A 25,368-nucleotide genomic window follows, 5' to 3' on the forward strand; every position below is an offset into this window, starting at 1 on the left:
GACAGCCAGAGCTGGGCTACGGCTGAGGGCGGCTGTAGGTGCAGCAGCGATGGGGGCCCGCTGGTGTGTCCCGACTGGAACGTCAGCAGGGGCGTCCTGCTCGGGCCAGACGTGTTCTGGATCGGCCAGTGCAGCGCCGGATGGCTGTAGGTGGGGGGCGCAGCCGGCGGGGTGGCGTGCGGGCCGGCCAGGTACAGGGTGATGCCCTGGACGTCCGTCATGAGGTCCCGCAAGGTGCTGGACATCTCCTCCGGCGTGAAGATGGGGATCGTTGACGGCGGCGCGGAGGTGATTGGGGCCGGTGGCGTTGGGGACCCGGCCGTGGTCATCGGGGCGGTGGTGATGATGGGCAGCGGCGGCGTGGGTGGGGATGACGACATGATCGAACCTGAGTCTCTGGATACCAAATTGGTAGAAACTAGGGTTCTATCCGGTCTAGGGCGTAGCCTGTAAGGGAAGGAGGGAGGAGGGAGGAGGAGATTGCGCGGCGGCCGGCGGCTGGGCGCCGTCCTTGCGGCTGGTGCGACGGCGGCGGACGCAAGAGGCGGCTAGGGTTTAGATCTCCCGGCTCCCTAAGGGAAGCCGAGCAAATATTGATTGCTTCTTGCTTGATTAGATTGATACATGTCCTCTCTTTATATAGAGAGGTTTACTTGACTCCTAAGCAAACAATCCTAATACGATAAGATAATTGGGCTAAGCCCCTAATAATGATTAAGATACTTGGGCCATAACCCACTTGGCTAAGCCCCTAATATGCTGGTCATAACAACCCCAAGGGTACAGTATAGTACAGACCGACCTGGCATCACCCCATACTGAATCTCAACCAACTTGCTACTGAACCCAGCCCCATTCTATCAAAACGTTGACAAGAGGAATGTGGAAACTGTAATTTTATTGCAAACTGAAACCAGCGATAACTAGATTGGTAGCGTCGCAGCTCTGGAAATAATGTTGTAGTTTGGTCCAAGGTCGCCAGAGTTTAAAACGTCAGAGATCTGCATGAAGAATTGCCCAGGTGTTAGTGTCATCGTCACTGAATTCATTGTATGACGTCAGTTAATCGATTGAACAGTCTATAACATGTAGGTGACAAAAAAAACCTACCACAAAGTACGCACACAGAGAAGTGGAGAACACAGAGAAACAATTTAGCCTCTTATTCTGCCCAGCTGAATATTTATAATTATGGACAGTAGGATGAACATTGCAGCTTAATGGTGCATCATCTGTATTCTGTTGTATCTTCCTTTTCTTCTACCCTGCAATAGTTCAATTCATGCATGTTAGATGTCAAACTCTGTCACAAAGGGAGGAACTCTTGATATAGACAGGGCACAGGGGTGCCATAAGCTGAAAACTTTGTCAGGAACTGAAGAACAGAGCATGCATAACAATCTAACATGAGGACAACAAAATAAATGAGATGTTGGATGTTGCTGAACTGACCATTTATCAGTATGATCCCTTCACAGGTGACACACTTCAGATCCGCATGGATTGTCGTGCCATTGTGAACTCCAAAGGGATCCCTCAGCTTTCAACTTCACTTCAGATCACTACATCACGGTCAGTTCAGTACTCGAGTCTTGCTCCATTCACAACAGGACATGGTTGGGATGTTCACTCACTCCAGCTTCATTATTCACAGACATGCTTCTAAAATCTTATAGTTACTCCTGGACACCAAGATTCTTGGAATAAACATTTTTTTTCAGAATATTGATCATGCAATTAAAGACCCCGCTTGTCGCTGGTTGAAAATATGTAATGTTTACCATGCAAACGAAAGACTTGGTTGGAGTGTCTTAAGAGAGCTCTTACATATAGGGAACAGTATTTGTTGTACAACTAGATGAATTTGACGCGAAGAATAAGCTAGAATTTTCCATAGAAACTAAAACATGCTGGAAATAGAATGCTAGCGATGCCAGGCTACTGAATACTCCAACTCTCCTCTGATAGACAAAAACAGTAACAGACATTTCACAGACCAGATGGAATCAAACAAACAGAGGGAAAGCAGAGCAAGCTCTACTTGTGGCATGGTAGAGATGATGATGAGAGCCAGGGAAACGACCAGCTACTAGCATCAGCCTGAATTGTATGCGTACAACACAACATCTTGTTACAAGACAGATGATACGCACTCTTTGTGTATTCCCGGAAAAAAAGAGATCAAGTGTAAAAAAAAAAATTCAACAACACACAATCTGTGTGTCTTTTATATGAAGATAAGATAGGGGAAAACAAATGCATACAGTAGAAATTAAAATCTCGTTTAATAGCGTCTACTTCTGAACGAAAGAGAAGTTAGCTGACCTATTAATGCTCTTCGATAATGGGATGAACAATTACACATGTAGTAGTTTATTTCGACAACCTGAGATGTGAAACTCTGTCAGCAGGTAGAAAATTAAGGAAGTCTTTGCTACAAACAGGGGTACGTGTAAAATATGTGTTCACAAGTTGAATACAATGTGACCGAGATCATGCTTGCGTTATATTTGAGCTGTACTACTAGTTAAAATGCTTGAGCACAAACTGAAAAGAACAAGACACCTAGAAATCGAGCCAAACCAAAAAAAAGGAAATAGTGCAATATTTGAGCTGTACCAGTTGTGGAAGTGGAACTGGTAGGAGGCTTGCTCCGACTCGGTCAGCACGAGTTGTAAGTGTAAAGCACATCATCTTGGCTGTTACACACAAAAGGGAAAACAGAGTACAGGCTAATTAGCACATCGCACTCCATAGCTGCTACGCTTTTTTTAGAAAAGGAGGATTACTAGTTGAAGGAAAGAGAAGCAATTAGCTGAGCTGACCTGATGTTTGCCGTCGCCATGCCCACCGCTTGGGACCGTGAGCTCTCTCCTGCATCTTCAGGCTCGGGATGGAGAGATGAGGATTCCCCTGTTGATTCTCCCACTTGGGCGACGGTGCCTCCCAGTTCCTTGGATAGTCGTAGCACGGGACTGTTGGGGTGTGCGCCGACTTCACTTTGCAGCATAGCAAGCTTCGCCACTTGACCAAGTGAGATCTGCTTGAGGTTTGGAAGTTGGTTGACTCCAGTAATTCCTGATGCCAAATTGCACGCAGTGATATCTATCATTGCCAGCTGGGGTGAGGCGCCGTCCTCAAATTTCAACTCTCTCAGTCCCGCCAGATCATAAATATCAAGCTTCTTGAGATTTGGGAATGCTCCAATTTTGAACACCAACTTCTCCCCAATATAAGAGTTGTATCTAAGACGAAGCTGCATGAGGTTGGGAAGTGGCCCTAGTATTTCCATGATTTTACCTTCTTCCTTTATTTCGCTGCGCCATAAATAAAGCTTTACCAAATGCATCAGATTGCCAACGGAGGCAGGAATCTCTCCAAGGCATCCATACAACTTCAGACTCCTCAACAGGGGAGGAGGAGAGGAGACATCATGCAGCCACTCGAGTGAACCATCCACCGAAAGGGAGCTTCTGAATGGCATCACCGAGTTCCTTGCATTTCTGCTTGGTGGCCCCTTCTGTTAGCACGCTCAGTTTTTTCAGCTGCACAAGCCAACCTAGCTCTTTAATTGCCTTGCCACTAGTTCGGCTGATGTCCACAACTTCTAGGATTTGCAGCTCTTTCAGTTTACCCATTCCTTTTGGCACACTCACACCTTCTGACTTTGACCAACGGCTAGACCATGCCATGTGTAGCTCAGCAACTACCTCGGTGCGCTCACTAGGATCAACCAAAGGTGTGAACAGAATGGGCACAACAAATGTGACCAGCAAGCAATTCTTGGGGCCACCCAAGTCAAAAAAGTATTGATATGAATTATTTCTGCTGCAACAGAGACTGTGTAGACTCTTGAGTTTACAAATCTCATTTGGCAGTTCTGTAATATAACTGTCCCTAAAGTTCAAAGTGCGCAAGCCTTGTAATCTCCCTATGGATCTAGGAACTTTATAAATATGTGAATATCCTCGAGGATGAGAAAAATTCAGATACTTCAAGTGGCGAAACAATCCTATGTTGCTGATATCCTTTTGTGTGACTTGAAACTGTGCATTCTCTAGATCCAAGACCCGGAGCATTCTCATGTCAGATGAACAAACTGAAGGTGATGGACCCAATGATCTCTCACCAAACACAGTTACTGACCGGACATGGCTCCAATCCATGCCTAATTTTGGGCACTTACTACCATTGTATGCTACATGACGAAAGTTCCCCTCTGATACAATAGTTGCATTATCTCCTGCCAAATACACAAAATTTTCTTCCCTGGATATCGAGACCATCACATCACGCATGATATCATGGACTCGACAACTCTTAACATGTCCTTCTATGCTCACTTTTGAGGGCTGAATCATGCTTCGGTTGATTAGCTCAGTGAAATAACTTATTCCAACATCTTCAATGTTTTTTTTTGAGAATGACTACCCAAATACACGAACCATCTACATGGAACATTCAGATAGCATGAGCGAGCGAAGCCTTTCCGGCACATTCGCGATGATCAGCGAGTCTCCCTCTCGCCTTCCCCACACAGCTAGCTCATGGGCCAGCTTGTTCTTGCACCTTTTGACCGCTTTGATCCTGAACGTGTTGAAATTTCTCGCCGTGCTCTTAATGTCGCTGACAACTGAGAAACATGCAGAGCGATTTGGGCACCCCATCTCCAGTTCCTTTGCAATCAAACTGCAGTCAGTCTCAACGATCAGGTCACCCTGGTACATGGCCAATAGTGTTGTGATCCCCATCAGGATGGCATGTCCCTCTGCTTCTTCCACAGAGCTGCATTCCCTCATCGCCCTGCTCACGGAGAAGAGAACCCCACCCTGGTGGTCTCTGGCCACAGCCCCGGCCCAGCATTGGCCCGTCCCTGGGAGGAAGGCCGCATCTGTGTTTACTTTAATCACACCAAACGATGGCTTCTCCCACAGAAGGGATGTATCTACACTCGACTGATCCCGAGGTTTTGGTTATCCGAAGACTGACAAAGAGCCACTGCATTTCCCGTTAGTCCGATCATCCAGTGACAGATTCTGTAATTCCCTCTCGTACCCAATCAGGAACTGCACCGATCTCGATACAGATTCCTTACCCTCATGATGCACACAATCATCACGTAAAAACCAGGCACGCCACAGTAGAAGTAGGATTTTGATCCTCATCTCTGAATCATTTTTGTCTAACAACACCTGAAGCCAGTCTCTCCCAGTGTACCCGAACTCATGTTCATTCGGTATTCCCCACACTTTCCGCATAGCAAACCTCAAAGCCCTGCTCTTTGTGCATATTAAGACCGCGTGGAATTCGTCCTCTTCCCCATGTCCACATAAATCACATACGCTGTCATGGACAATCGTACGTTTGAATTTATTCATCTTAGTTGCGAGTGTTCCTGTAGCGATTCTCCACCCCAAAATCTTTATTCTCTCAGGGATTTTCATTTTCCATATGACATCCCAAATACTTCTATCTCCTGCATCTGAGGTAGAGGACGATGCACCCACGGATGTGTTACGATCCAGACTAGCCGCTAGCTTATACGCACTTCGAACTGTGAAAATACCATTTTTCTCATAGTGCCAGGCAATACAATCGTCCACTTCTGCCGAAGGATTATTTATCTTTAGGATTTCCTCTGCATCAAAAGGATAGAAGATGTTGCTGACCAGTTCCCGATTCCAACCTTTGGTCTCCGGATTAATTAGCTGGTTTACCCACCGGAGTCTAGATCTTCTCCTAAAGCTCGCTACCCTCAAACCCTCCTTCCGTGGGATCCATTGGTCACGCTGAATCTGAATGCGTTTTCCATTTCCCACTCGCCACACAAGTCCTTTTTTCAGCAACTCCAGGCCATGCTCTATGCCTCTCCAAACCGGTGAGGCGTCGGAGGAAAAAACAGTATCAAGAAGATCACCTTTAGGAAAATATTTTGCCTTGAGGATTCGAGTGCACAAACTCTCTGGATTTTGAATGAGCCTCCAACCCTGCCTCGCCAGTAACGCCAGATTGAATAGATGCATATCTCTAAAACCAATTCCACCCGCTCTTTTCGGTTGGGTCATGCGTTCCCACGGCATCCAGTGGACCTTCCTATGGCCATCCTCATCACCCCACCAGAAATCCCTGATAATTTTTCATACTTCTCACATAAGCCCTTTGATAACAAGAAAACGCCCATAATGAAGGTGGGGATAGCTTGGGCGACCGACTTGACATGTACCTCTTTGGCAGCGTAAGACATGAACCTCTCATTCCAACTGTTGCATCTCTTTCCAAGTTTGTCTAAGATCGGTTGAAAATTCTCGTCTTTTATTCTCCCTTCCGGAGTTGGTAGTCCCAAATACTTGCTCTCAAAAGTGGATGTTTCTACTTCCAGCACCTCTTTGATACCCTCTCTCACAGGTTCAGGGCACTTCTCACTGAACAAGATGGAACACTTACTTGAGCTAAGAAGTTGACCGGTGCATCTCTCAAAAATATTCAGCGCTCTCCTCACTGCTCTCGCTTGGTCCACTGTTCCCTTGAAGAACAGCAAGCTATCGTCAGCAAAAAGCAGGTTTGAGATGCCCGGACTATTCCTTGCTACTTTGATTGGTGTGATCTGTCCACCTGCCACCTCTCTGTTTAACAGCTTAACCAAACCGTCTGCAACGAATAAGAAGAGATATGGGCTAATTGGATCCCCTTGGCGGAGGCCTTTGGATGGTGAAAAGAATTTTGACAATTCCCCATTGCATTTCACTGAAAATCTGACCGATGTCACACACTCCATGACCCACTTAATCCACTTCGTACAAAAGCCAATTCTGCCTAAGACCTATTCAAGATACCCCCAGTCCACTCGATCATACGCCTTTGCTAGATCCAATTTATAGGCACAGTGAGTATCATGCTGGTTCTTGCTATGCTGTATTTTATGAAAGCATTCAAACGCTATGATTGCATTATCTGTAATCATCCTCCCCGGAATGAAAGCACTCTGGGTCTCTGACACTATATCATTTAGTACCGGTCTCAGTCTATTTGCAAGACACTTGGAAATGAACTTGTACACGATGTTGCACAAACTGATAGGACGGAAATCTTTCAACGTCTGTGGGTCATTTCCTTTAGGGATTAGTACAATGACGGTGTCATTTATCCCCTCTGGTAGGACTCCATTTTCAAAGAAATGTAGTACGGCAGCCACCACGTCCTCCTTTAGGACAGCCCAGTTCCGTTGGTAAAATCGGGCCGGGAATCCGTCCGGTCCCGGAGCTTTCAGTGGCCCTATCTGGAAGAGTGCGTCACTAATCTCCTCAGCCGTGAACTGTTTTGTTAGTTGATCATTCATATCATCCCCGACAGTACGTTGTGTCAGCTCTATGAGTTCAAAGGGTGCCACCCCTGGATCCTTGGTGTACAGGTTCTTGAAGAATTGTGTAGCTAGTTTCTCAATCCATTTACTGTCCTCCACCCAGTTTCCCTCTTCATCCTTCAATTTTGAGATAGAGTTCTTCTTCTTTCTCCATGTAGCATTTCTCTGAAAATATTTCGTGTTGCGGTCTCCCTCCTTCAGTTCTGTGACTCTCGACCTTTGCCTCCACATCATCTCCTCTCTCAGTAGTAGCTCATCTAGTACCTTCGACAGTTTCTTGATGTTGTGCTGTTGGTGTGGGGAGGGGGCGCCGACCAGAGGTAGCTCAGCTGTTTCCTAACCTCTGCTGTCTTTTTAAGAACTGAGCCAAAATCCTTCGCTGCCCACTGCCGTAGATCTGACTGCATCGTAACCAATTTTGCACCCAGGTTTTGAAGTGTGTCTGCTGTCCCTACCTTCTTCCATGAGCTCTCAACAGATTTGCTTAAAGAATCCACTCTCTCCCACATATACTCATACCGGACAGCAGGAACCCGTGTCTCATTTCGTGGTCTCCATTCCAACCGAGGGCCGAACCTCACTAACAAAGGGAGATGGTCAGATCGTGATGAGCAGATATGTTCAACCGATGCATGCTGAAAGATATCGCTCCAGTTCGAGGACGCCACTCCTCTATCCAGGCGTGCTTTCACGTTCCTTTGGCCCTCCTGTTTGTTGTCAAAAGTCCACAACGGTCCTTTGAAACCAAGGTCAAAGAGGCCACATTCAGAGAGAACAACACGGAAATTCGACATATATCTTTCAGACCTGGGTGTAGAAGAGATATGTTCTTCTTGCCACATAGTCTCATTGAAGTCGCCGACCGCAAACCACGGTGCATCAGACACAGGTTTTATTCTTCTTAGGAGGTTCCACATATGGTGCCTTTCATGACCTTTTGCCTCACCATACACAAAGGTTGCACGCCACTGCTGGCCATGAGCGTTCAAGCGAATCAACACATCGATGTAGCGCAAACCCACGGCAAGTTTTATTACCTCCACACTCTCATCATAATACAAGGCAATGCCAGCTCCTTTTCCTATGCCGGCATGGGTGATGCAGTGTTTCAGGCCTAATCTCCATCTTAGGCTGCTTACATATTTATTTTTCTGCCGTGTTTCCGAAAGAAAAACGAGCTTTGGCTTGTAGGTGTGCACTAGACACACCAATTCCTGAACTGTCCGGGGTTGCCCGAGACCCCGGCAGTTCCAACTGAGGAGCGTCATGGCTCCTGGTGGACGCCGCCTTTAGCGTCCACCAGGGTACCGGCAGCCCCATGGCCGGTTGCTTCCTTGCCCTTTGCCTCGCCCTCGTCCACTCCGTTGACAGCCCCCTTCTTCTTCTTGTACTGTTCTGCGATTGCCCCATCCTGTTCTGATGTCGGGTCCTCTGTTGCGTCTGCACCGCGGACGCCCCTCTTCCCCAGGATCGAAGCCCGGTGGCCGCCTCCTCCTGAGACGTGTCCACCTGTTTTCCCCTCCTGCACACTAGTTCCCTCCGTCTCCCCCCCCCCCCCCCCCCCCCCCCCCACCACAGCCAATTCCTCATTTGGCTTGTTTCTGAGGTATAGGGACAAAGCCCGGTGGGTAGGCCAACTTCTCAGGTGTAGCATATGCATCACCATCCAACTCTTCAGCAGCCCCAGGCAAGGTTGGTGTAGAGCCCAGTTGCAGCTCGCCTTTTATTCAGTGCCTCCCTCTCCTGCGTGCCATTCTCTCCATTACCTGGCTTGATCATGTGTCCACTTTTGCTGTCATCCCCCACCCTCACAGCTCTGGCAGCTGCGATTGCCTCCTGTACCATCGGGTCAGCCATGATCTCCTCTATTATTCCTATATAGCAGGCCAAGGTCTGCTTCTTCGCCTCCCCCTTTGCCTCATCTTCGCTTGCAGAGCCAAAACTGAGAAAACAACGAGCCCCTCCTACCTCTGGGACTATGACCCCACTCAAGTTGTTACTCTTTTTGAACGGAGAGGCGCGCATTGCTGCCATGAACCTCATTGTTTGGAGGTTCTCCGGCAGCTTACAATCGCGTTGGCCATGTCCGACTCGCCCACAATACGCACAGAAGCGCGGGGCTCTCTCGTACTTAACTTCTAAGATGTGCAACTCTTTCTCTTCCTCTCCACTCTCAGCTAATACTCTTGTTTTGATGTTACGGGAGAGTGGTTCATCTACATCACGCTTAACCCTAACCCTGATAAACTCATTGCGGATTCTACCCCTCTTATCAGTATCAACCTCCAGGACCACACCTAGAATAGCTCCTAATTTCTCACCGACCTCTTTGGACAGCATGAGTGGGGGAACATCATATATCTGGGCCCATATTGGCATGTGGGCGATCTCCACTTCGCCCGGGGCAATGGTGCCGTCCACCCGGACGATGAGGAAGGCATCGCCGCGGTGAGTCCAGGGGCCGTTGTCGAGGATGAAACGCAGGTCGCCTTCCCTCTCGAACTCCAGCATGTACCTGTTGTTCTTGAGCTGTGTGTAGTGGAGTCTGCCGCGCAGCCCCCACTTGTCCTTGAGCTCCTTGAACAGGCCAGCAGCGCTGAAGGCTTGCATCGAGAAGAACAAGCCCACCGCGAGCCACCTCGTACGCATCATGGCCCTCTCTCTGGAAAGGTCCAGCACCACCACGCCGGCCCCCTGGTCCTCCCTTGTCGCACGTCCGTTGGCCTTGGACGAGCTCCCCCGCAGCAGCTTACGGTTGCCACCGTCGCCATGGTCGCACGAGGCAACCTCCTCATGCTCTTGCATCGCCGCCTTACCGCTCTTTCCCTGTTGGTTCGCCAAGGAGGTGGAGTTGTGTTTGTTGCTACAAAGGATTTGTGAAGATGTGGGGAGGCTGCTGTCCAATTTATAAGATTCCTTTTGGCCGCTCCCATCCTCTGATGTTGAAAGTCTGAATGGCCTGATCTGATCCCCTTCCATCTCCAACCTCATGTGGATCGGTAATTGCTTTGTTTCCTCTCTCCCACGATCTGGTGGATCTCCTGGTTCCTGATTTTGGGAACTACCCTTAACGCTCAAGATACATACCCCAGGATTCTGGAGTAGTTCTTCTCTCATCCTCCGTAGCCGATTCCCGATTCTTTCCAGAGTTGGATACTCCTCCGATTTCTGATTTTTATCCACTTCATCGAGAAAATTGGCTATTTGCCACTTTCAATATGGGGCTTCGCACAAATGCCACTGTCAAGATTGACTTCGTAAGAATGCCACCCAGCTCATGTATACTTTGATTAACTTGCCATTTTTCCTTTTCTCATTGCTTTTCTTTTTCTTTTCCATTTTCTGGCACCTGAAAGGACCAAAGTGCCCTTGGACCTTTCAACCTTATCCGATGCGTTTGTAGGCTGGCTGGCTCGTCATGTCGCTGATGCTTGGCCGAGCAACCACAGGTCGCCGCCGTTGCTCGCCCACACCTGCGTGCGCCACCGCAGCTCGCCTTGACCACGCCCGTGTGCGCATCCGCTGGTCGCCGCAGGTACTCGCCCGCGCCTACGGCCTACCGTGCCCGCGCAGCTCACCATCACCTTGCCGATGCCTGCACGAGACACTGCAGCACGCCGCCGGTGCTCGTGCACGTCTGCACGTAACGGCGCAGCCTCGCGGATGCCTGCGCGAGCCACCACAGCTCGCTGCCAGTGCTGGCCCTGTGGCCCACGCCAGCGCAGCTCGCCCTCCCCTTCGCGCATTGGGGTAGTTTGTCCCGAGAGCCAAGACATACGACGGCAGCGTTGAACAGCAGCTCCAGTGGCGTGATGCCAGCACCGGCTGGAGGAGATGGATGCGTGTACATGTTCTGAAGACGGGATGCAAGCAACCTGTAAGTGACGTTTGCTCTAATCCTTTACTTGAATCTTGCATTGCAATTTGGCAATTACATGTATCTAATCATAGTGTATGTAAAGATAGGAAAAAGGAATTGCAGTCAGAGGAGAGTGTACGTTTGCCTTCCACAAATACAATCACAGATACAATGAAAGCGTCGCCGAGGAGATCGGCGGCACGCAGCGTCGACGAAATCGGCGGCAGCGAGAAGATCAGTGTCACGCGGCGTCGAGGAGATGGGGGCGGCGTCCAGAGGTTGACGCAAGACGTGGATACGGCAAGCACGTTATTCTCGTCTGTTTCAAGTGCGCTGATTAGATGCAAGTACGTATTGATAACAACAGGGGCAGCTTAGTCTTTTCTGGTGCCTGTAAATGGGAAAAGAAAAAGGGAAATCTGTAAAAGGGTTGGAATGGCATGTTAATCAAAGTACATATGAGCTGAGTGGCATTTTTACTAAGTCAATCTTGACAGTGGCATTTGTGCGAAGCCCCATATTAAAAGTGGCAAATAGCCAATTTTCTCCCACTTCATCATGGCCGCTTGACCGCCTTGATTTCTTTTCCACCAACTTGCAGAGCGCCTGCCTGGTTCGGAGCCAAGAATCCCTGAGACCCAGGGGATCGCGATGGCTTTCCTCCTCTCTCTTGATCTCCCGATCCCTCTTTCCTTCCTCCTGAATCCTGATCGTAGTCGCATCTCTCGTGGTTTTCTCCTCTACGGATGATCGCCCTCGAATCGCCCCATCACGGGGAGCCTCATTCCTCTTCAATGTTTACTCCACCTCTGGCTCTAACAAACCCCTCTTCTATCCATCTATCTACCAAACGCCTCCTTTTGAATTCAAAATCCTCAGGAAAGATGCTTAGATACAGAAAGCATGACTTGAGATGAGACGGCAAGTTATTGTAGCTTAGAGTAACTATCCTCCTAATTGCTTCTAGGCTAGGGTTGCTCTCAAGCTCTGATGGGATTTGTGTATAGATACTTTCCCACTCCGTTGCCTTTTTGTTGCCAAGCATGCCTCCTATAGTGAGTATAGCCAGCGGTAGACCACCACACTTCTTTACTATTTTGTTGACCACTGACATCATTTTCTGATCATTTTTCATGTTTTCTCGTGTTTTTCCACTCTTTCTAAGTAGCAAATTTGTGGCATCCTCTATTTGCAGGTGCTTAAGGTGGTAGATAAGTGTAACATCTTAAATTTTCAATTTGGAATGCTATACATTAGATCATCATTGCATATCATATTTTATTTGCTTTTGGTCTTGATCCTAGAAATTTTACACAACTCAAGGACCCACGGAGAGAGTTGAGGATTTCGTTATTTTCATATTTGAGTTCTCTCAAATTTTGAGAATAGGATCATTTGATTTTACTTATTTTATCTTCAATTATTTCTATTACAAAAATATGAGAGGGGGAATAAAATGACTTTCCCAAAATAAAGAAATATTGAGGATTTAATAATAAAATCAAATAAGATTTTTTTCGGAGTTTTTTGATATTTTTATTTGAATTTAGGAAAAATATGCGTTTTTCAAAATTGCATTTAGGCCCCAAATAAATGTTCACTTTGTCCGGCTTGATTTTAGCAGTCGGGGAAAATTTATTTCAAGATTTTTCAAGTCCGTTTAGTATTTCTTTTATTTGTTTTTCGGTGCGTAATTATTAAAAAAAGTCCGAACCGACTCCGGGCCGTACCCGAGCGGGACTCCGCCCAGGGCAGCCTTTAAATAGCGCCGCCCGAGCCCCGCCAAAGCCCATCAGCCGCCGCCGCAGCCCACCCGCGCCTAACCCTAACCCTAGCGCCGCCGCCGCCCGCGCCGCCGCTCGCCGGACCCGCCGCCCGAGGTAGCCGCCGTCGCCGACGGTTTTCTATAGAAAACTGCCCGTTTTTTTAAAGCCACGGTTTATTTTTTTTAGATTCGTTTTTTATTTAGATCGGTTTTATTTCGGTTCATTCTATTTAGCGAGCGTTCGCTCGATCCGTTAACGAACGTGTTCGTCGTTTAGATCCAGATAACAAACGTCCATTCGTTAACTTGTTCGTCGTTTTTCTTTTTTCTCGGATTTTCCGCGATTATTTCTGATCGCGATTTCTGATCCGATTTTCGTTTTAGTATAACTTTTCGCTCGTTTATCGGAGTCAGGCGATTCAAGCGACTGGAGTTTTGTATCGAAGCCCTCTTTCCGTTTAACAAACTTAAACAAGTTTTTGTTTCCGTAAAAATTGACTTAGGTCCAGATTAGTAAAACGAAGTTGTTTTCTTTCGCCATTTGACTTTTGTTGCTTCGTTTGATTTGATTCTTTTTGCAAACCGGAGTTCTTAAGTTGAACTTTCCGGTTAGATCTCTTATTTAAGTTTTACCTGTGCATTAGATGAGTACTTATTGTATGTTTGTTTGTTTGTCTGCGATAGAATACCCGGAGTGCGCCGCCTGTTACTTCGAATCTCTAGGTTTCGCGGATCGTCAGCAAGGCAAGTAACACTTTGATCATACATTTCTACTACCCAATTTTATTGCATTAGATCAATCGTCAAACATTGCATGATTAGGATCTAATCAAATTATGGGATGCGAAGTAGTTCAGGTAGTACCTATTACCTGTTTTATTTTCAAACCTTTGGGAGTTACTTCTACGTTTGCTTATTATGCCATGCTATGCTAGTAGACGTGGATTGGGTGAGTGATATCTATGACAGATATGAGATTGTTAATTAATGGTTTATCTAAGGTGGCAACTTAAACACACATCTGGATGGATTGAGGTACCTGGGTATTCCAGGATTGCCTGTTTCTTTTTAGACCGCCACCCAGGCTCAAAAGGATCATGAGACTATTCATACTAGAAACTTCCATGTGCAGCTACAAGCTACAATGGGCTCTAGCATAGTTGACTAAGTCATGCGAACTCTTACAGTGGTAGACTAGCTGATGTAGGGGATGTAGGTTGGTACGGTCTACCCGATGGTAAGGTGCTAGCGCTTCTGAAAGACTATGTCTCGGTCATCCGTTTCTCAAACACCATGTAGTGTGAGAATCCCATGGAGGAGATCGAGTCTTGTGGGGAAAAGTGCACAAACCTCTGTAGAGTGTATAAACTAATCATGATTAGCCGTGTCCCCGGTTATGGACGTTTTGAGTATCTAGTACTTGGATTATCATGTGAATCTCATCATGTTACTCTAAATTAATTTTGTTGGGTTTTAATGATGATTAATTTAATTGGGATTGAGGATGCTGTCAACCATTCTCAATGTTTAACAACCACCATGATAGTTAAATAAAATTTATTGCTTTGCAGTAGGGAAAAATTGGTAACCATAGAGCTTTCCACCAGCCATATATGCATGTAGTATAGCTTATTCCTTCATTACTCCCTATGTGTTACATTGCCAGCATATTCCATGTGCTGACCCGTTTTCGGCCTGTAACGTTTCATGTTGCAGACTTTTCAGACGACGAGTAAGGTGCTTTTAGGTCGTGGTTCTATACTCAGTGATGCCGTTGGAGTTGATGGACTCACTTATCTTCCAAGTCTTCCGCTGTTATCATTATTAGATGGCCTTATGTCATATTTATTGTAATAAGTTCTCTTTTGAGACATTCAATGTAATAAGTGTGTGATTGCTACTCTGTTATAAATCCTTCAAGTACTGTGTGGTGTCAGCATTACTGATCCAGGGATGACACCTGAGCACAGAGATCAGACTGTTTGAGGTCTGGTCGCCACAAGATGGTATCAGAGCACACGCTGACTGTAGAACACGACCACTAAGCTAAAAGCCCTAGACCACTACTCTCTTCTCATTTCTGACTCCTCATCTTTTCTACTCTTTTAGGATGACGGAAGCGAGGATCAAGTTCACGCAGCCGGATGAAGACACACCTTTTGGACGACACCTGAAGGAAGTCACTAAGTACCTGAACATCGGAATACCAAGTTTCACCGGGACCTACAATGCCACCTTACCCGAAGAGGAGCGCTGGAAGATTCAAGCTCAAGTTCCAGGAAGAACGTTCACGCCAGTCACGGAGCCCATAGAGTGTACCTTTAATGCACCAACCTGGAGTCTAGGAAAGAGCATGGCAGCTCACATCACCATGGGATGCATTGGAGAAGTTTACAAAGACGACCTCAAGGATACTATCTATCAGATTTGCGGACGCCGAGATGAACAATGGGAGATAGTTAGCACCAAGAAGGATAGATCCATTGCAGCCTTCATCCAGGAGTTAAACCAGCACATTCGACGCTAGGAGAACCAGATGTGCGCGAACATGATGGAGTTGAAGAAAGCGAAGGCTAGAATTATCGAGCTAGATGGAGAACTGAAGGCCACTCGCAAGGACTACATGGAGGAGATCGTAGCTCTAGTGAGACAAAACGGCGATCTTAAGGAGAAGATTGAAGAACTCATGGGGAATTCAGCACCCGGAGGAGAAGACGAAGATTGCACTTGTCTAGAGAACTACATCATCATCAACGACATTGATTCCGATCCTAGTGATGATGACTTCGAAGACGAAGCTGGAGCAGATATCATGGAGTCTTCATCGGAGCAGTTTTTCTAGTAGACCACCATAACAGTAGTAGTATTCCACCATGTATATAGCATAGTCCAAGCACTTTTGCGATAGTTCTAGACCGATTGTATGCCCTTGTTTAATTGAATGAAGTGATTTTGTGTGCATTTGCCTCATGAGCATATGGGTAGTGTTTTCCCTTTAGACCTCATTCTATTCTTAATTCTCATCTTTTCTAAACCCTTAGATGCCTCCGAGACATGACAATGGATTTGCATTCCCACCTGAGCTCACTCAGTTGATCCAGCAGTAGAATGCGTTGATGCAGTTGCTAGTCCAGAACCAGAACAACAACAACAACAACAACAACAACAACAACAACAACAACAACAACAACAACAACAACAACAACCCACCACTGCCACCACCTGTTGATCACTTAACCCGCTTTCTTAGGCTGAATCCGCCGGTGTTCTCCAGTAGCACCGAGCCGATAGTGGCAGATGATTGGCTCCGCAAGACAGGGAGGGAGTTGACCACTGCAGGATGTACAGATGGGGAAAAGGTGAAATTTGCCGCTCATCAGCTTGAAGGACCCGCAGTAGCATGGTGGGAGAATTTCACAGCCACTTACCATGTGGACACTGTCACATGGGATCAGTTTCAGCAAGCTTTCCGTACTGCCCATATTTCAGCAGGAGCTATGGCCACGAAGAAGCGTGAGTTTCGCAACTTGCGCCAAGGAGGACGGACAGTTGGCCAGTATGTGGATGAATTTAGTAAGCTAGCACGTTATGCCCTAGATGACGTTGCTACGGATGCAGCTAAGCAGGAGGAGTTTCTGGAAGGACTGAATGACGAGCTGAGCATGCAGTTGATGGTAGCAAGCTTCAACAACTACCAGGAGTTGGTAGATCGTGCTCTTATGATTGAAGGGAAGCAGCAACAGATTGAAAACCGCAAGAGAAAGTATGGACAGGGGAAGTACAATTCTGGAGCTCAGCAGAAGCCCCGTCTTACCCCTAAGCAGGGAGTTCATTTTCAGCATACCCATGGAGGAGGTAGATCGCACAATCATAATGGCCCCAAAAATGGTAATGAGAATGGAGGAAGCAACGGCCAAAACCGTACCACCCCATCAACCCCGGCCAAGAGAGACCTAAGCCAAGTCATCTGTTTTAAGTGTCAGAAGACCGGACATTATGCCAATGAATGTCCTGAAGGCCAGAATGGCAATGGAAGCTCTGGGAAGAAGCCGAACCCTTTCAACAGGGGACAGGTGAACCACGTTAACATGGAGGAGGTTGAAGCCCAGCCTGATGCAGTAATAGGTAAGTTTTTGGTTAAGTCATTTACTGCACTCGTTCTTTCTGATATTGGTGCATCGTATTCATACATATCAAGGGGATTTGTGGATAAGTATAACCTGCCAACCCAAACCCTTAGGTCACCCATGTTAGTAACCTCGCCTGGAGCTGAGTATATGGCTAGTCGATGGTGTGATCAGTTACCATTAAGGATTGGTAACTATGTGTTTCCCTTGGACCTAATAGTATTGGAATCTCAAGGATTGGATGTGATGGCATGGATTGGTTGTCAAAGTATGAAGGGAACATTGAATGCGCTAGTAAGACAATCTTACTTACGACGCCAGAAGGAAGAAGGATCAAGTATGTATCCCGGCATGCGCCAAAAAGGACACAAGTAAATTCCTTATCAGGAGTTGTGCAGGAGGAAGTACCAGTGGTAAAGGATTTTCCTGACGTATTTCCAGAAGAGTTGCCAGGCATGCCACCCGATAGAGACATTGAGTTTTTGATTGAGCTTTTGCCAGGCACAGGGCCAATATCGAAGAGACCATACAGGATGCCCGCAAAAGACTTGGAGGAGATTAAGAAGTAGATTAAGGAGTTACTGGATAAAGGTTTTATTCGCCCAAGTTCTTCGCCTTGGGGATCACCAGTACTTCTAGTGCAGAAGAAGGATGGATCGTTAAGAATGGTTGTTGATTATCGTGGGTTGAATGAAGTAACGATCAAGAACAAGTACCCACTACCAATGATCAATGATCTGTTTAATCGATTGCAAGGAGCTAAAGTGTTTTCCAAGATCGATTTGCGATCAGGGTACCATCAGTTGAAGATTCAAGAGCAGGACATACCTAAGACAGCTTTCACCACAAGATATGGGCTATATGAGTATACTGTTATGTCATTTGGTCTGACTAACGCACCTGCCTATTTTATGAACATGATGAACAAAGTATTTATGGAGTTTTTAGATAAGTTCGTCGTGGTGTTCATTGATGATATTCTGGTTTACTCGAAGAATAAAGAGGAACACAAGGAACATTTGCGATTAGTACTTGAGAAGCTTAGAGAACATCAGTTATATGCCAAGTTCAGCAAATGTGAGTTTTGGTTGAAGGAAGTAGGATTCCTTGGACACGTTATATCCGGAGAAGGAATAGCAGTTGATCCCACAAAGGTTATCACTGTGACAAATTGGGAAGCACCAACAATAGTTGGAGAGATCCGGAGTTTCCTTGTACTTGCAGGATACTACCGGAGATTTATTGAGAACTTCTCGAAAATTGCAAATCCTATGACGGAGTTGTTGAAGAAGGATACCAAGTTCATATGGACTGAGGATTGTGAGGCTAGTTTTTAGGAGTTGAAGAAATGTTTGGTTACCTCACCAGTGTTGATTCTGCCAGATCAGACCAAGGATTATGAGGTGTATTGCGACGCTTCACGTCGTGGACTTGGAGCAGTGCTTATGCAGGAGGGAAGAGTTGTTTCGTATGCTTCACGATAACTGAAACCTCACGAATTAAATTATGCCACGCATGATTTGGAGTTAGCAGCTGTAGTGCATGCATTGAAAACATGGAGACATTTCCTCATTGGGAACCATTGTGAGGTGTACACAGATCACAAGAGTTTGAAGTACATTTTCACGCAGAAGGAGTTAAACCTCAGACAAAGGAGATGGTTGGAGCTCATCAAGGATTATGATATGAGATTGCATTATCATCCCGGAAAGGCTAATGTAGTAGCGGACGCATTGAGCCATAAGAGCCATGTCAATACACTAATGACGGGAGAGTTGCCAAAGGAGTTAGCCGAGGACCTTCGTGAGCTATGTTTGGAGATAGTTTCAAGAGGCTATGTAGCAGCATTGGAAATTCAGTCAACTTTGTTGGAAAGAGTCAGAGAAGCTCAGAAGTCTGACAAGGAGATTGCCTCTATAAAGGAGAAAATGAGCAAAGGAAAGGCTAAAGGATTTCGTGAGGATGAGCACGATACCCTATGGTTTGAAGACCGTGTTTATGTGCCCAATGACCCGGAGATCAGGAAGTTAATTCTGCAAGAGGCACATGATTCACCGTATTCGACCCAGGGAATACCAAGATGTATTTGGATTTGAAGGATACCTTTTGGTGGACCGGAATGAAGAAGGACATTGCGGAGTATGTAGCAGTTTGTGATGTATGTCAGAGAGTAAAGGCAGAGCATCAGAAGCCAGCAGGATTGTTGCAGCCATTGCCGATACCCGAATGGAACTGGGATAAGTTAGGCATGGATTTTATCACGGGCTTACCCAGGACTCGTTCAGGCTATGACTCGATTTGGGTTGTAGTTGATCGATTGACGAAGGTAGCTCATTTCATCCCAGTAAAGACCACTTACACCAGTGCTAAGTTGGCAAAGATATACATGACCAGGATCGTATGTTTGCATGGAGTTCCGAGGAGTATCATATCAGATAGAGGAACCCAGTTTACCTCAAAGTTCTGGAATCAGTTGCACGAAACTTTGGGAACCAGGCTAGAGTTCAGCACAGCTTTTCATCCACAGACAGATGGACAGACCGAGAGAGTTAATCAGATTTTGGAGGATATACTGAGACCTTGTGCGCTAGATTATGGATCTAGTTGGGACGACAATTTGCCATATGCCGAGTTCTCTTACAACAATAGCTATTAATCCAGTTTGAAGATGGCCCCTTTCGAAGCTCTGTACGGAAGGAGGTGCAGGACACCGTTGTCGTGGGACGAAGTTGGAGACCGCTAGTTGTTTGGACCTGATTTGATTAAAGAGTCTGAACAGAAGGTGAAGTTGATTCGCGATAGACTCAAGGTAGCAAAGTCCAGGCAGAAGAGCTACGCAGATTCTAAACGCAAGGAGACAGTTTACGAAGTCGGAGACCGGGTTTATCTTCGAGTATCTCCACTTCGGGGAATTAAGCGTTTTGGAGTTAAGGGAAAGTTAGCGCCACGTTTTGTAGGACCATATCGAGTTTTGGAACGTATGGGAGAAGTGGCCTACAAGTTGGAATTTCCCGAAGGATTGTCAGGAGTTCATGATGTATTCCACGTTTCTCAGTTGAAGAAGTGCCATGCGGAGATGGCTGATATACCATAAGAGATACAGTGCCATTGGAAGGAATTCAGTTGGATAACGATTTGACCTATGAGGAGAAACCAGTTAAGATTCTCGAGTTTGCCAGCCGAGTCACCCGCAGCAAGGTTATCAAGTTTTGCAAAGTCCAGTGGAGCCACCACACCGAGGATGAAGCCACCTGGGAGCGAGAGGATGATTTGTTGAAGTACCACCCTCACCTATTTTCTATCCAACCCGAATCTCGAGGGCGAGATTCATCTTAAGGGGGGTAGGTTTGTAACATCCCAAATTTTCAATTTGGAATGTTATACATTAGATCATCATTGCATATCATATTTTATTTGCTCTTGGTCTTGATCCTAGAAATTCTACATAACTCAAGGACCCACGGAGAGAGTTGAGGGTTTCGTTATTTTCATATTTGAGTTCTCTCAAATTTTGAGAATAGGATCATTTGATTTTAATTATTTTATCTTCAATTATTTCTATTACAAAAATATGAGAGAGGAAATAAAATGACTTTCCCAAAATAAAGAAATATTGAGGATTTAATAATAAAATCAAATAAAATTTTATTTCGGAGTTTTTCGATATTTTTATTTGAATTTAGGAAAAATATGTGTTTTTCAAAATTTCATTTAGGCCCCAAATAAATGTTCACTTTGTCCGGCATGATTTTAGAAGTCGGGGAAAATTTATTTCAGGATTTTTGGAGTTTGTTTAGTATTTCTTTTATTTGTTTTTCTGCGCGTAATTATTTTAAAAAAATCCGAACCGACTCCGGGCCGTACCCGAGCGGGACTCCGCCCGGGGCAGCCTTTAAATAGCGCCGCCCGAGCCCCGCCAAAGCCCATCAGCCGCCGCCGCAGCCCACCCGTGCCTAACCCTAACCCTAGCGCCGCCGCTGCCCGCGTCACCGTCGCGCCGCCGCTCGCCGGACCCGCCGTCCGGTTTTTTTAAAGCCGCTGTTTATCTTTTTAGATTCGTTTTTTCATTTAGATCGGTTTTATTTCGGTTTATTCTATTTAGCGAGCGTTCGCTCGATCCGTTCGTTTTAACGAACGTGTTCGTCGTTTAGATCCAGATAACGGATGTCCGTTCGTTAACCTGTTCGTCGTTTTTCTTTTTTCTCGGATTTTCTGCGATTATTTTTGATCGTGATTTCTGATCCGATTTTCGTTTTAGTATAACTTTTCGCTCGTTTATCGGAATCAGACGATTCAAGCGCCTGGAGTTTCGTATCGAAACCCTCTTTCCGTTTAACCAACTTAAACAAGTTTTTGTTTTTGTAAAAATTGACTTAGGTCCAGATTAGTATAACGAAGTTGTTTTCTTTCGCCATTTGACTTTTGTTGCTTCGTTTGATTTGATTCTTTTTGTAAACCGGAGTTCTTAAGTTGAACTTTCTGGTTAGATCTTTTATTTAAGTTTTACCTGTGCATTAGATGAGTACTTATTGTATGCTTGTTTGTTTGTCTGCGATAGAATACCCGAAGTGCGCCGCCTGTTACTTCGAATCTCTAGGTTTCGTGGATCGTCAGCAAGGCAAGTAACACTTTGATCATACCTTTCTACTACCCAGTTTTATTGCATTAGATCAATCCTCAAACATTGCATGATTAGGATCTAATCAAATTATGGGATGGGAAGTAGTTGAGGTAGTACCTATTACTTGTTTTATTTTCAAACCTTTGGGAGTTACTTCTACGTTTGCTTATTATGCCATGCTATGCTAGTAGACGTGGATTGGGTGAGTGATATCCATGACAGATGTGAGATTGTTAATTAATGGTTTATCTAAGGTGGCAACTTAAACACACATCTGGATGGATTGAGGTACCTGGGTATTCCAGGATTGCCTGTTTCTTTTTGGACCGCCACCCAGGCTCAAAGGGATCATGAGACTATTCATACTAGAAACTTACGTGTGCAGCCACAAGCTACTATGGGCTCTAGCATAGTTGACTAAGTCGTGCGAACTCTTACAGTGGTAGACTAGCTGATGTAGGGGATATAGGTTGGTACGGTCTACCCGATGGTAAGGTGCTAGCGCTTCTGAAAGACTATGTCTCGGTCATCCGTTTCTCAAACACCATGTAGTGCGAGAATCCCATGGAGGAGATCGAGTCTTGTGGGAAAAAGTGTGCAAACCTCTGCAGAGTGTATAAACTAATCATGATTAGCCGTGTCCCTGGTTATGGACGTTTTGAGTATCTAGTATTTGGATTATCATGTTACTCTATATTAATTTTGTTGGGTTTTAATGATGATTAATTTAATTGGGATTGAGGATGTTGTCAACCATTCTCAATGTTTAACAACCACCATGATAGTTAAATAAAATTTATTCCTTTGCAGTAGGGAAAAATTAGCTTTACGCAAAACTGTAACCATTGAGCTTTCCACCAGCCATATATGCATGTAGTATAGCTTATTCCTTCATTACTCTCTATGTGTTACATTGCCAGCATATTCCATGTGCTGACCCGTTTTCGGCCTGCAACGTTTCATGTTGCAGACTTTTCAGACGATGAGTAAGGTGCTTTTAGGTCGTGGTTCTATACTCAGTGATGCCGTTGGAGTTGATGGACTCGCTTATCTTCCAAGTCTTCCGCTGTTATCGTTATTAGATGGCTTTATGCCATATTTATTGTAATAAGTTCTCTTTTGAGACATTCAATGTAATAAGTGTGTGATTGCTACTCTGTTATAAATCCTTCAAGTACTGTGTGGTGTCAGCATTACTGATCCAGGGATGACACCTGAGCACAGAGATCAGACTGTTTGAGGTCTGATCGCTACAATAAGTGATTCTGAAGTGCACTGCGCAGCCAAGCCCACATCTCATGTTGTTACTATATTATTCGGCTACCTTTATTGTTTCTAATAGGAAAAGCAATATATTTGATCCAATTCCAGGCATCTATGGTCGACACATCATCAAGAACAATAAGGTATTTCTTGTCCTCTAGCTTTTCTCTGAGGTAGTTGGCGAGATGCTCTACTTGCATTGCCTTCTGTTCAAGTTCTTTCAAGAATTTCCTCAATGACTCGGTACCCAAAAGTTGGCTTATCATCTCCTTGAGCATCTCTATCTTCGAAAATGACTGTGAGACTGTGATCCAAGCACAACAAGCAAATTTATTCACAATATCTTCCTTGCTATCATATGAAGTGGCGGATCCAGAGGGTGGACAGGGTGGGCTGCGGCCCACCCTGGGATTTTGCGACGGCATGCATACCATAGTAGAGAAGGCTCGAGGAAAAAAAATAAAAAAAGCCCAGGAAGCACTGTTGCGACCTACTGCGCACAACCACACCTGTTCCCGTCTCCTCCTTCCCCTCTCTGGTCTATGCGCCGCCGTCCCTACTCAGCTCAGCTGCTCGCCGTAGCGGCGGACCTCGGCGGATCCACTGCCACATCCCGTTCCCAGGACGTCAGGAGCCACTCGTCACCTGCCCCGCCTGGTCGAAGCGACAGCGGCAGGCTGGCACCACCCCGCGCGTGCAGTCCTGCCTGGCAGCAGGCGGTATGCATCGGTCAACAGGAATTCATGATTTCTCATTTGCGTAGGTTTCCCTTTGTTCACACTTCCAATTTCTAAATTCTGATTGATTGCATGTCATATTTGTTGCTATTAAGAAGAAAAAACGTGAAGAACTGCCTGGTCATCTATGATCAAGAAATTTCTATGAAGTATGAAGAACGGGAGTAACATGTGTTGACTTACAATAATTTGTGTTTTGTGTGTATAGTAAATTGGAACTAGGAGTTAAAATCAAAATTGTAGTATGATGCAAAGCAACTATTTCTTGAATGGCAATTCTTCACTGCCATTTGTTCCTACACATAAAACATAAGTAAAATTAGTAGTGAAGGATCGTAGGCAAAAATATTCTTTTTGCAGAAGATACTCCATACAATTGATGGTAGGCATGTCATATTTGTAGTAATTTTTTTAAAGATGGACCACCCTGTTTCAAAATCCTAGATCCGTCACTGATCATATGCCTTCCTTGCTAGAGTAGTCTTACCTAAACCGCCCATGCCAACGACACATATCACCTTGGAAAGACCATCTCTGGAGTTAACATCCACCATCTTAATCAACTCCTCTTTAGGCTTAACAAAGCCCACAAGCTCTGCCTCATCAATGTTACCAGCTGAGTGGCTACGAACATCTTCCATGCTGGAATTCACCTCATCAATGTTGCTGAAGGCATCAGTGTTGATCAAGTTATAACGTGCATTCCTATTGCTCACTTCTTCAACTCTTGCTTTGAGATCACGGATTTGGCTGGCAATCCGATACCGATCTTTCAGCTTAAGCAGCCGTCGAGAACGGCTCTGGCTTCCCACATGCACCATAAATTCATCAAGACAATCCTCAATACCATATGCTAGATCTCTTACTTGCTCTGCCCACACCTTCAGTAGGATGTTTTTGTTCTTTGTTTTCTCGGCAGCCATGAGGAATGCTTGCATCGTCTTGAGCTCGTCTTTTATGAACCTAATTAACATGGTTTCTTAGAACAACTGGGTTTACTGCCATTTTACAGCTCACATATAGGAGGGGAACAACTCCTACTTCGATTGGAAAACAACGATATTTATGACAGATGAGATGTTTATATAGAACTAGGTACGTGGGCTAAAAGAAGCATCCAGTCATTTTGTTGTAAAAATAAAAATAAGCTAGCGGTCCGTCGGCTCCTACAAGCATGGATCCATAAACATGCCTCTCACCGACTAGTAAAAACAAAATCGACCTGGCAAAAGGAACACCGGCCGGAAGAGAATTCAGAAGTACATACCAGATGTCCTTGCGGACGCCGATGAGGAGGCTCATCTCGGTGGCCGCGGCGGAGGCGGCCATGCTGATGGGGCCCCCAGCATGGATCTCGCCATGCTCACCACCGTCTCCGCCATATCTAGCTCTTTCCGTCCGCCCTTCCTTCCTTTCACGAGTCTCAAGTGCTACAAGGCCGGCCGGCGTGGGTGTTCGTAGCTTTGGTAGGATGCTCTGTGCGCTCAGGCTGCTTACTTTGGAGATAACATAAAGAGGCAAAGCAAAAAGAGGCACGGATGACACCTAGCTTGCTCTACCTGTTAGTACACGCAATTAAAGATGCAAAGAAGGAAAGTAGCCCTCGCCAGGGCAATTTGCATTTCGCAGAGAAGAA

The 25,368-nt window shown here is 45.7% G+C and overlaps 1 pseudogene; it reads right to left on the reverse strand.

Moving 5' to 3' along the window:
- Nucleotides 1-1,228: 1,228 nt before the first annotated feature.
- LOC123152830 (putative disease resistance RPP13-like protein 3) lies at nt 1,229-25,114 on the reverse strand (annotated as a pseudogene).
- Nucleotides 25,115-25,368: the final 254 nt, after the last annotated feature.

This window comes from Triticum aestivum, chromosome 7A, assembly GCF_018294505.1.
Source record: "Triticum aestivum cultivar Chinese Spring chromosome 7A, IWGSC CS RefSeq v2.1, whole genome shotgun sequence".
Classification (NCBI taxonomy): Eukaryota; Viridiplantae; Streptophyta; class Magnoliopsida; order Poales; family Poaceae; genus Triticum; species Triticum aestivum.